The sequence below is a fragment of the Anolis sagrei genome, chromosome X, assembly GCF_037176765.1.
Source record: "Anolis sagrei isolate rAnoSag1 chromosome X, rAnoSag1.mat, whole genome shotgun sequence".
NCBI classification, from domain to species: Eukaryota; Metazoa; Chordata; class Lepidosauria; order Squamata; family Dactyloidae; genus Anolis; species Anolis sagrei.
The window spans coordinates 81,133,100-81,145,704 of NC_090034.1; the positions used below are offsets into that span (position 1 = coordinate 81,133,100).

The following is a 12,605-nucleotide window of genomic DNA, read 5'->3' on the forward strand; positions in this document are numbered from 1 at the left end:
ATATATGGCAAACATTCAATGCCAGTTTGACAAACAACATTTAACAGACAAAGGCTATTTAACTTTTTTTTTTCTGGCCGCCAGGGGAGCTGCTGCTTTTCATCGTCCATCAACGACACCGATGAAGTTCTTCCGCATTCCACATTCCCCGGAGTCTTCTTTCTTTATGGCCTCATAAATTAGTTAAATTTAGCCTCCCACACAAGGTGGTACCTTATTTTCCTACTTGACAGATGCAACTGTCTTTCGGGTTGCAAAGGTCGACAATGGGCTACACAATGGCTGGACACCCACTCCAGCCCGGGCTGGCTTCAAACTCATGACCTTTTGGTCAGAGTGATCTTAATGCAGCTGACACTCAGCCAGCTGCGCCACAATCCCGGACATGAGAGAAGCCTCCCACAAGGATGATAAAAACATCAAATCATCCAGGCGTCCCCTGGGCAACATCCTTGCAGACGGTCAATTCTCTGACACCAGAAGCGACTTGCTCCTGACACGACAAAAAAACCAACCAACCAACCAAACAAACAAACAAAAAAACAACTCCCAGCAGTCCCCCTAATTGATTTGTCTACCTACTATCTATTTCTATGTAATCTATATATCTTATCTATCTGGAGGATTGCTGGAAGTTGCAGTCCAAGAATAGGAAATAGGAAATATGTACGGATTGGGATACTCTCAAAGAAATCCAAGGAGAAGCAAACTTGCAACTTGGAAGCAGAACATTTGGAGCATCCTCCTTCCCTAAAGGGCCTGGTCTAGGGGATGCTGGAAGCTGTTGTTTTTGCTCATGCACTGTATTGTAATTTAACTTTTGGGGATTTTTAAAGTCCTTTTTGCTATTTTTTGGGAGAGGTTTATGAATGATGGTCTGTTAGGGGTGTAGCGTCCAAATTTTGTGTCAATTCATCCAGTGGTTTTTGAGTTATGTTAATCCCACAAACAAACATTACATTTTTATTTATATAGATTATTATTATTATTCATTTTTTACATACCAGACTGGAACAAAAATGGAGCAATGTATTCAAATTGCATGGAGAGAGATCACAATGAAACTTTAGGAAGGACTTCCTGATGGTCAGAACTGTTCAGTAGTGGTGTTGGATGTTCAGACTGTGATTGTGTCTGATATTCATGCTGGGGATGGGGATGATGTTCCTGATGGTGGGCCTGGATCTATTGATAGCGGGAATGAGGGTTTGCCTGGGCCTGAGTTAAGCTTAGACGGGAGGCCTGGGCTGTCTGTGGAAGATTCACAAGGTCACATTCTTGAGAGAGGCCCTTCCCCGTCTTTCTCAGAGCCACTGTCTGGAGATGATTTGTCAGGTGCAGAAGTTAATGAGAGTCAAGTTAATGAGAATGTAGATAGAAATGGAGGCTTTAGTAAACGGTGACAGAGTGCTCAGGCATAAAGAAGATCAGCTTGTTTACAGCAAAAGAGATTAAAAATTTATCTGGTGAGAAGGCCAAGCAAAATGCTTTCCTTTCAGTTTTGAGATCTGGAAAAGCCTTATATTGAGTCATGGGAAAGACTTGTCTCAGTTGGGTCAACGTTGGAATTTCACATCTAATGTTGCTCTCAAGTGTTCTTAGTTTCATGTACCAAGTTTTTGCCAAGCTCCTGATTTGTGTATTGGATTTTTCATGCTGCCTCATTTCATGGATTCTTGCGCCTGATTCATGGGTTTATATACCTATGGACCTTGATTTGCCTTGAAGCTCATGGACTAACCTTTGTTTTGGAACATTACTAATTTTACTGCTTTGTCTATTTATATTCTTTAATAAACTGCTTGCTGGTTTTACCAACCTGGTGTGGTATTTAAGGTTAGAGGTGTTCCTGCTCTGGTGTACGACAAGTGGAATATACTGCTATATTGTATGCTATTGTCTACTATATACTATCATATTATTAATAGTGGAATATTATATTAATATTAATAGTGAAATATACTATTATATTGTATACTAATGTATACTATATACTATTATACTAATACTAGTACTATATTATGTTGTAGACTTACATATGGTTCTGGCCCTACTTACCTCTCCGAATGCATCTCCTCCTATGAACTGACTAGGACACTAAGATCATCTGGGGAGGCCCTGCTCTCGGTCCTGCCTGCATCACAGGCGCGCTTGGCGGGGACGGGAGACAGGGTCTTCTCAGTGGTGGCCCCTCGGCTGTGGAACGCCATGCCTGCAGATATCAGATTGGCCCCCTACCTGCTGGCGTTTCGGAGGAAAGTGAAGACCTGGCTGTTCGAACAAGCATTTGATTAAACAGTGTAATTGAACATAGGAATACGGAATAATGGATGACGAGACTGGATTCTGATTTTACTGTTGAGGCGCTAATGATTGTTATACTGATGTTAATGATTTATGTGATAATTGTTTTTAATTACCCTGTACTTGTTTTGTGATATTTTCTACTGATGTTGTTCACCGCTTTGAGTCGCCTGAGGGCTGAGAAAAGCGGTATAGAAATAAAGTAAATAAATAAATAAATATGCAATGCTTTTGACATGAAATAAATGAATAATGGAATTATTATTATCATTGCCCCAATTTTTCTCTCCACAAAGGAGACTTAAAGCAGGTAGCAAATATGTTGCTTCCAGAGAGTGTCAGAGAGTAGTTTGCTCAAGTTCACCCATTGGGTTTCCATGGCTGAGGTAGCTCTGGACAAAGCAATTCAAGAAGGAGATGGAGAAGATGGAAGGGGTCCAGAGGAGGTTAATCAAAGTGGTCAAACTATGAATTCCATTGAGGAGCAGTTTAGGGAGGACGGCATATTTAGATTGGAGAAAAAAGGGCTAAAAGAAAGGAACATGGGAGTCATGTTTAAATACTTGAAAGGATGTCACATTGAGAAAGGGATGAGCTTGTTTCTTGAGGCTCCAGAGACCAAGGCACAATGGAGCGATGGATTCAAATGGCAGGAAAAGAGGTTCCACCAAAACATAAGGAAACACTTCCTACTTGTTCGACAGTGGGACATGCTGCTTGGGAGTCTTTCAAGGTGTTTTTAAGGAGCGGCTGAATGGCCATCTGTCGGGAATAATGTGATTGTGTCCTCCTGCCTGGCAGATCGGGGTTGGATTGGATGATCTTAGAGGCCCCTTACAACTCTACAAGTCTCTCTCCACCTTCCCCCCCCCCCCCCCACGGCTATATACTTCAGCAAGGACTTAGTGAGTGCACTCTGTGAAGGGAAAATCCTTAGCTCACTACTCCCTGGTCTCAATCCAGAAGTCCCAGTATTCCCATTATCGCTCAGTGGGAAGATTTTTGAGGAAGGAAATGGAATAATGTTGAAATAAGGACAGCTCTGATGGGGATAAGAACTCTTTGGGAATATCCATGGCCTTAGTGATATTATTGCAAATGAAATGGAACTTCAAAAGTGGATCCAGGTTCTGATCCAAAACTAGAATCATGGAATCTCAGAGTTGGAAGAGACCCCTGAGGGCCATCCAATCCAACCCCCGCAATGGCCAGAATCCTGGGAGAACTTGGGAGTCCTCATTCCCACCAAAGTAACTTTAGGAAGCTCTTCTTTATGTGTGAGAGGGATGGTCTTCCTTCCCACCCAATTTCCCACTGCTCCCATCCACCGCCTGGTGATACTGGGCTCCATGGCAAGATGCTGATGTTGTTTACCAACTGCGCCACAAAGGCTCACGCGGAGGAGCCTCCTGCTTGGTCTCTGGAGAGTCCCAAATAAAAAGGGCTATTTTTAAATGCTGCCGACTCCAATTGCCGCTGCCGGCTGCCTCCGCCATGTGCCTTGGAGCCGATCGAGGAGGAGGGTGGGCACATCTGCAGGAAACGCAGAGCCTTCCTTTGGATCATTGGTGGCTGGATTGTGCACCCAGCAGAGGGCAATCATTTTTGTTTCCTTCCAGGGCTGAAACCAACTAGCAAACTTCAACCAGATCCTGAACTCCGCTCAGAATTGAAACTCTACAATGTGCTGCTGGCTGAGCATCCTGCTTTTCAATGTACAGACCATCCCCGAGTTACAAACATCCGACTTACAAGTGACTCACAGTTAAGAATGGGGCTGAGACAACATGACGTGAGAGAAATCTACCCCTTGGAAGGGAAACTCACTCCGAGAAGAGTTATTACTGGGCGGAAAGTATCTCCACTGAAGCTTTATCTCCAATCCTTGTTTCCACAACAAGCCAATTTTTCCAAAATCCCATTTTCACAGGGACAGAAAGTGAGGTGAAATCTTCTGAATGGGGGCACAGACAGCAAAGGAAACCCCACAGGGATGTTCACCCTTCCCTATGCGATCCAAAGCTTGCTTTCATACACACACACACACACACACACACACACACACACACACACACGGATGAAGTTATACTTAAAAATGTACCTGTCCTGACTTAAAAACAAATTCAACTTAAGAACAGACCTACAGAGCATCTCTTGTTCGCAACTTGGGGGCTGCCTGTATATATTATATATAAAAGTTAAACAACTACAACTAACAAAACTAAATGTATAACAATCACTCAAACCTTAAAGATAAAAAGGTAAAAGGGAAAGGTTTCCCCTCGATATTAATTTGGGGGGGAGGGGGGTGGTGCTCATCTCCATTTCTAAGCCGAAGAGCCAGTGTTGACCATAGGCACCTCCTAGGTCATGTGGCCGGCATGACTGCATGTCCCTACCTAAAAGATACCTATTGTAATAAACACGTATTAGACATACAACTACTCAAATCTGTTCTGCAAACCTCACCCTCATTGCCTGTTGATTTCTCTCAATGTTTTCCTACTCTCTTATGATAACACTATATATCCACACTTCTGTTTTTAATAATAATTCTCTAATTCAGTGGTTTTTGGCCAGGGACCACTTTGATCAGACACTACTTGACCAGGAACCACTTTCACCAGGGACCACTCTCCAACATTAGTACCAAAAAGGTTACAATTTGGTTTTTGGTCAACTTTAGATTTGGTTTGGTTATTTGGGGTGCTGATTCAGAAAATTTCATTGTATAGATCACATCTCATCTAGTTTCTGATACAGAACATATGCCATCCAGTAGTCATCATCTGTCACCCACAGAAAATCTAGAGCCATGTACCTTATTTTAGGTCTCATGGCCCACCAGTGGGCCACAGTCCACAGGTTGGGAACCACTGCTCTGATTCATAAACCTACCTGTACTTTAAAAAGTGGAACAGCTTGCATATCTATACTAAAAACAGGGATTGTGTGATGTATGAGCCATGTGTGGTCCACAGACTTCCTGAACGTGTCCAAATTTGTCTTGATTTCCCAAATTTGTCGAGCCAAAATAACTGTTTTCACTACTCTGCGACAAACGGTTTGTACAGTTTTCATCACAATGACTCTTTTATAGGCTGCCCACTGTGAAACAGGAGAAAATAACACACACACACACACACACACTGCCTGGAAGTGATCTTGAGTGAGACCAAGTATGGTTTGAAACACAGCCTCTGTTGACTCAAGATCCAAGGATGAAAGGGGAAGGAAAGCTTGGTGTCCTTTTGGACACAGCACAGAATAAGGAATGTTGACAAAGCAAGAGAAATCTCTGGAGAGAGACAATTTCTTCTAGGTTTTCACCAGGCTTTGAAAGAGCTGCTCAAGTGATGGGCTTCTTTTCTGGCTATGGCTTCAGAGGAGGTGCTGAACTTCTCTGATGGAGAGAGACCTGTATCATAAGCTGTACAAGAGCTCTCCAAGGTACTGAATCTATTTGGGAGGAAACAGCTTCCTAAAAAAGAGAGCCAGTGTTGCATCTTAGTTTTAGTGCTCATAGAGTGCTCTTAGAGTGGGAAGGGACCTCTAAGAGCCATCCAGTCCAACCCCGTTTTTTTCAGGCAGGAAGGCACAATCAAAGACCTCCCGATAGATGACCATCCAGCCGCTGTTTGAAAACCTCCAGAGAAGGAGAGTTTCTGATGGACTCCCAGGCAGCACATTTCACAATTGAACAGCTCTGATCAAAAGTTTTTCCTAAGGTTTAAGAACTACAGCTCCCAGATTACATAACATTGAGCCCTGACAGTTTGAGTGTTTGAAAGGCTCCCATAAAGAAGAGGGGGAAGGATTGTTTTCTGCTGCCCTGGAGACCAGGACTAGGACGCAGTGGAGGAATGGGTTCAAATTAGAGCAAAGGAGATTCCAGCTGACCATTAGGAAGAACTTCCTGACCATAAGTAGTGCTGTTCAACAGTGGAACCCTCTGCCTCAGAGTTCAATGGAGGCTTTTAAATAGAAGGTGGATGGCCATCTGTTGGGGGTGCTTTGATTGTGTTTTTCCTGCATGGCATCATAGGGTTGGATTGGATGGCCTCTAGAGCAGTGTTTCTCAACCTGGGGGTCGGGACCTCTGGGGGGGGGTCATGAGGGGGTGTCAGAGGGGTTGCCAAAGACCATCAGAAAACACAGCATTTTCTGTTGCTCGTGTGGGAGATTTGGCCCATTTCTATCATTGGTGGAGTTCAGAATGCTGCACTACAACTCCCAAATGTCAAGATCTATTTCCCCCAAACTCCACCACTGTTCACATTTGGGCATATTGAGTATTCATGCAAACTTTGGTCCAGATCCATCATTGTTGATGGACCTGGACCAAACTCTCTGGATGTACGTGAACTACAACTCCAAAACTCAAGGTCATTGCCCACCAAACCCTTCTAGTGTTTTCTGTTGGTCATAGGAGTCCTGTGTGCCAAGTTTGGTTCAATTTCGCCATTGGTGGAGTTCAGAATGCTCTTTGATTGTAAGTTAACTATAAATCCCAAAGAGTGCTCTTGGATTGTAGGTGAACTAGCAACTACAACTCTCAAATGTCAAGGTCTATTTTCCCCAAACTATACTAGTGTTCACATTTGGGCATATTGAGTATCTGTGCATAGTTTGGTTGGGATCCATCACATGGGAGTTCTGGGTGCCAAGTTTGGTACAATTCCATCAAAGAGTTCAGAAGGCTCTTTGATTGTAGGTGAACTATAAATCCCAGCAACTACAACTCCCAAATGACAAAATCAATCCATCCCCTTTTGGCCAGTATTCAAATTTGGGCATATCAGGTATTTGTGCCAAATTTGGTCCAGTGAATGAAAATACATCCTGCATATCGGATATTAATGTTACGATTCATAACAGTTGCATAATTACGGTTATGAAGTAGCAATGAAAATAATGTTATCGTTAGGGGTCACCACAACACGAGGAATTGTATTAAGGGTTCGTGAAATTAGGAAGGTTGAAAAACACTGTTCTAGAGGTCTCTTCCAATTCTAGCATTCTATGGAGTGCATGTCAAACTGCATTAATTCTACAGTGTAGATGCACCTTAAGCATGCCTTCAAATGAAGGTAAGGGCTCTGAAAGATGAAAGGAGGTATTCCGGCTCCTTTCCCAATGATTGAGCATGAAACAAAAATGCATTGGGAAGACCTTCCACAAAAGGCACAGGAGCACAGCCAGTTTAGAAAGATGGCAACCTTAGAGAGAAATCGAGGCAGATCAGAAGCAAAACAGGAAGCCAAACAAAGTGGTGCCGAACAATGAACGTCATCCAGGTTGCTTTCTTTCTCGTCAGCATTTCTCAAGGGTCCTTGTGTCTTGTTAATGGGTTGCTATGGCAATGCTTCCCCTTCTTGGGTAAAGTACACCTGCTCCCTGGTTTCTTTCTTCCTTCCTTCCTTCCTGCAAAATGAGGGTCGTGCTCTCTCTTCCAGATACTTAATACTCATTTGTGCCGGACCAGATCCCTTCCTACGTGGCTCCCTTGGGGGCAATGGGCAGGAATGAGATGACCAGGCATCATTCAAGGCCAAAGAAGAGATACAATCAAAGGCAAGACAGGCTGAAATGGGCAGAAACTGGATTATGGGAATACAGTACACTCTCAGTTAACTGGAACTCAAGCAACCGGCAACAAAACTCTAACTCTAACAAATCCCGACAAGACAGAGGTCCTCCTGGTCGATCGTAAACCGGATTGGGTATAGGGTGGCAACGTGTGCTAGATGGGGTTACACTCCCCCTGAAATCACAGGTCCACAGTTTGGGAGTCCTCCTGGATTCATCTCTTACGCTTGAGGCTCAGGCGTCGGCGGTGGCCGGAAGGGCCTTCGCACAATTGAGACTCGTGCGCCAACTGTGACCATACCTCGCAAAGGCTGATCTGGCCAGGGTGGTCCATGCCTTGGTCACCTCTAGATTGGACTACTGTAATGCGCTCTACGTGGGGCTGCCCTTGAAAACGGCTCGGAAATTTCAGTTAGTCCAACGGGCGGCGGCCAGGATGTTAACCGGTGCTCCTTACAGAGAGAGGTCAACCCTCCTGTTCAAGTAACTCCATTGGCTGCCATTCATTTTCTGGTCCCAATTCAAGGTGCAGGTGCTCACCTACAAATCCCTAAACCAGTGGTTCTCAACCTGGGGTCCCCAGATGTTTTTGGCCTACAACTCCCTAACAGCTGGTAAACTGGCTGGGATTTCTGGGAGTTGTAGGCCAAAAACATCTGGGGACCCAAGGTTGAGAACCACTGCCCTAAACGGTTTGGGACCTGCCTACCTGGGTGACCGCATCTCTGTCTATGAACCCACACGCTCCCTTCGTTCATCTGGAGAGGCCCTGCTCACGATTCCACCTGCGTCGCAAGCGCAGCTGGTGGCGACGAGGGACAGGGCCTTCTCTGTGGTAGCCCCCCGACTCTGGAACGCCCTCCCCAAGGACATCAGACAGGCCCCTACGTTGGCAGTCTTTAGGAAGAGCTTGAAGACTTGGCTATTCCGGCGTGCCTTTCCAGAATAGGAAACCCCAGCAACATGTCCCAAAAGCACTTTACTAGAGACTTCAGATTGTCCGCACATTGCACTTACCCAAAATTCCTTATATTTCAACTGTCATACTCAGCACTTTTAATCTGTACCCATCTACACTGGGCCCGGCCTTAGTTTTATTGTGCTACGGTGTATTGTTCTTACTGTTTACTGTTATTGCTTAATGTTTTGATTTGCTTTATGGTTTATGTGTATTGTTGTATTGTTGTTTTATTGAGGCCTTGGCCTTTGTAAGCCACATCGAGTCCTTCGGGAGATGCTAGCGGGATACAAATAGTTAATAATAATAATAATAATAATAATAATAATAACTACGAATGCCACAAAGCTGTTTTTAGAATACAGTGGTCTCTCATTTATCGCAGGTATTACATTCCTGGACCACCTGAAATAAGTGAAATTCTGTAATGAAGGGACCTTCTATCCTCGCCCTCCTTACCTTCCTTTTCCTCCCTCCTCATCGCCACATAGGGCCTCTTGCCGCCGCTTGGGCCCCGCGACGCCTCCTCATGGGGCCCAAGCGGTAGCTAGAGGCTCCATGTGGCGATAGGAGGAGGAAGAGGAAGGTAAGGAGGGCGAGTGGGTGGCTCTTCTTTCTCCCTAGCCCTCCTTACCTTCCTCATCTTCCTCCTCTTTGCCACCTGGGCCTCTTGCTGCGATGCCTCATGGGGCCAAAGTAGTGGCAAGAGACCCCACGCGGTGAAGAGGAGGAGGATGAGGAAGGTGAGGAGGGCAAAATCCTTTTTTTAATAAAACAAAAACAAACTGCAAAACAGAGAGTCCACGATAAGCGGACCGCGAAGGAGCGAGGGAGCACTGTACAACAAACTGCGTTACATTCAGTTAAGTTTGTCTTAATTTATTTTTAATTAATAGTATTCCAGTATTAATAAGAACTCAATAAAAGGTTTTAGCATTGTGTGGGGTATTATATTATTTGGCCTATTTTTAATAGTAATTCTCAAGCAATTAGAAACAACATTAATCCCGCATCTAAATCCCTATGGATATCAGTTAACTGAGAGACGACTGTATTAAATCTATACACATAATAATAAAAGTGAAAATATGTATGTGTGTATGTGGTTGGGGTGCTCCCTTCCACAGACAGGTTCCCACTTCCACAAACAGCTTCAACCCACAGCACTGAGGAGCCACCAAAAGCCTTCCCTCCAAAGACATAGCGAGCACCATGAACATGTCTCCCAACCCCTGCCAATGTCCTCCGCAAACACCATACTGCCTACCACCCAGGCCCGTAGCCAGGATTTTGATTCGGGGGGTGGGGGGTGAGTCTGAGTGAAAGAGGGTCTACCCTAGCAAACCTTTTGTATCGTTACCCCAATACCCCCATGCATATGGGATATATTGAGCATGGTGATCAGATCATGATATGAATAAACATAACAGTTTAAATAACATACCAGTAAGGCCTACTCGCAGACCACCATGAGAATTGGGGGGGGGGGGGGGGCTGAAGCCCCTCAAGCCCCCCCCCTCCCCCGGCTACATGCCTGCCATCATCCAAGGAATGTTTTCATTCTGGGGCAATTTCATCCTAGATTTTACATGTTTCCTCCACCAAAGACATCCCAGTGTATCTTAATCTCTCAACTGGTGTGGAATTTGCATGATCCCACCCACTGCCTCTCCCTTTACCCTTTCTTACTCTTTTCAACTCTGTCAGCACAACAAATAGAGCAGAACCAATCAGCAACTAAACATACTGCAGGAGTTGGAGGATTGACCCCACATGATGGAAGTCGTAGTTCACCCTGCATCAAGTCAGAGCACTGTGACCCCCACTGACAATGGGCCTGGACTACATTTGGCACACAGAATCCCCATGACCTAAGAAAAATACTCGCGAGGTTTGGGAGGAATTCATTGTAGGTACTGAGATTTATAGTTCACCTGGAATCAAAGAGCACTCTGAACCCCACCAATTATGGCTCTAAACCTCAGTTGGCACACAGAACCCCCATGACCAACTGAAAATACCAGAGGGGGGTTGAGAGGAACCAACCTTCATTTCTGGTAGTTGTAGTTCAATTACATCCAGAGACACTGTGACCACCACTGATGACAGATCTGGACCAAACTTGGCACACAGAATCCCTATGACCTAAGAAAAATACTGGAGAGGTTTGGGGGGAATTCACCTTGATTTATAGCCATTGTAGGTACTGAGAGTTATAATTCACCTACAATCAAAGAGCACTCTGGACCCCACCAATGATGGCCCTGGACCTAACTTGGCAAACATAACCCCCATGACCAACTAATAATATTGGAGGGGGTTTGATCTTCATTTTTGGAAGTTGTAGTTCACTTACATCAGAGACACTGTGATCACCAGAGATGACGGATCTGGACCAAACTTGGCACACAGAACCCCTATGGACTTACTGGAGAGATTTCAAGGGACTGACCCACCATGGTGGGAACTGTAGCTTATCCTGCAACCAGAGATCACACTAAACCTCAACCAGGCATGTAGCGGGGGGGGGGGGGGGCTTGAGCCTCCCCCCCCCCCCAAATTCTCATGGTGGTTCGCGAAAAGGCCTTACTGGTGCATTATTTAAACTGTTAAGTTTATTCATATCATGATCTGATCACCATACTCAATATATCCCATATGCATGGAGGGGGTATTGGGGTAATGATACAAAAGGTTTGCTAGGCTAGACCCTCTTTCACTCAGACTCAGCCCCCCCGAACCCCCCCCCCTGAAAAAAATTCACCCCCCCCCCCCGAAACGAAATCCTGGCTATGGGCCTGACCTCAACAATGATGCATGTAGAGCAAACCTGCCCAACATGACAAATTTATACTCCAATTAAAAAGAAAAATCAGACTTTAAGGTGTTCAAGTTATTGTTCAAGATATTTGGAAGTCAGAGGTGCATTAAACTTTGTATTCAAGTTAGGGTTCAAATAATCGGCAGTTCCTTTCTTGGTTGTGGCCCAAGATAAATGCTCAGAGCTTTGTGTCAAACTGAATATGCCAACGGCAGTCTCAAGGCAGTTCTGCAGGCACACCTACATAGATCCCTTGGGGAGAGGAGCTACTTTAGACATTATGGCTCACACATTCATGTCCAACTGCTTCTGTAGGGGAAACGTCTGGGCAGCCTTTCCTAGAGAACTCTCAGCCCTATTCTCTTTCCTGACCTTCACATTTCTCCTTCATTCCAAGAGAAAATTGAAACTAAACCTTTGGAAAGTTCGCAGCTTGGGATTCTCCTGAATCCATCTCTCCAAATATCAGCCCAAGTTGATGTGACAAGGGTCAGGAAGATTTCTTATCAGCTTCGGCTGATGCACCAGCTGTGCCCTTCCTACGTCTGGAGGACCTAAAGACGGTGGTCACCTCAAGGCTGGATTTCTGCAATGCTTTTCACATTGAGCTACCTTTGTACCAAGTTTGGAAACTCCAGTTGGTTCAAAATAGGGCAGCCAGATTGCTTACAGGAACATCCAAGAGTGAGCCTTTTGTTTGTTTGTTGTTTATTCATTCAGTTGCTTCTGACTTTTCGTGAGCTGACTTTTACATTCACAATAAAGTCACTCCACTTGCTGCCAATTACTTTCCAGGCAAAGTACAAAGTGTTGGTTTTGATCTTTAAAGCCCTCCATAGCCTTCTCCTATACAATCCCGTGGCCCCTTCGGACACTGAGGTCCCTGGGTTTTCTATTTATTCCATCCATCCAGAACCAGACTAGGGACTCTCA

At 44.8% G+C, this 12,605-nt stretch overlaps 1 protein-coding gene across 2 annotated transcripts in view; it reads right to left on the reverse strand.

The window, feature by feature from the left end:
* RIMS3 (regulating synaptic membrane exocytosis 3) overlaps positions 1 to 12,605 on the reverse strand; it is a 109,635-nt gene that overhangs the window by 18,989 nt on the left and 78,041 nt on the right. The gene's annotated exons all lie outside the window — the stretch shown is intronic.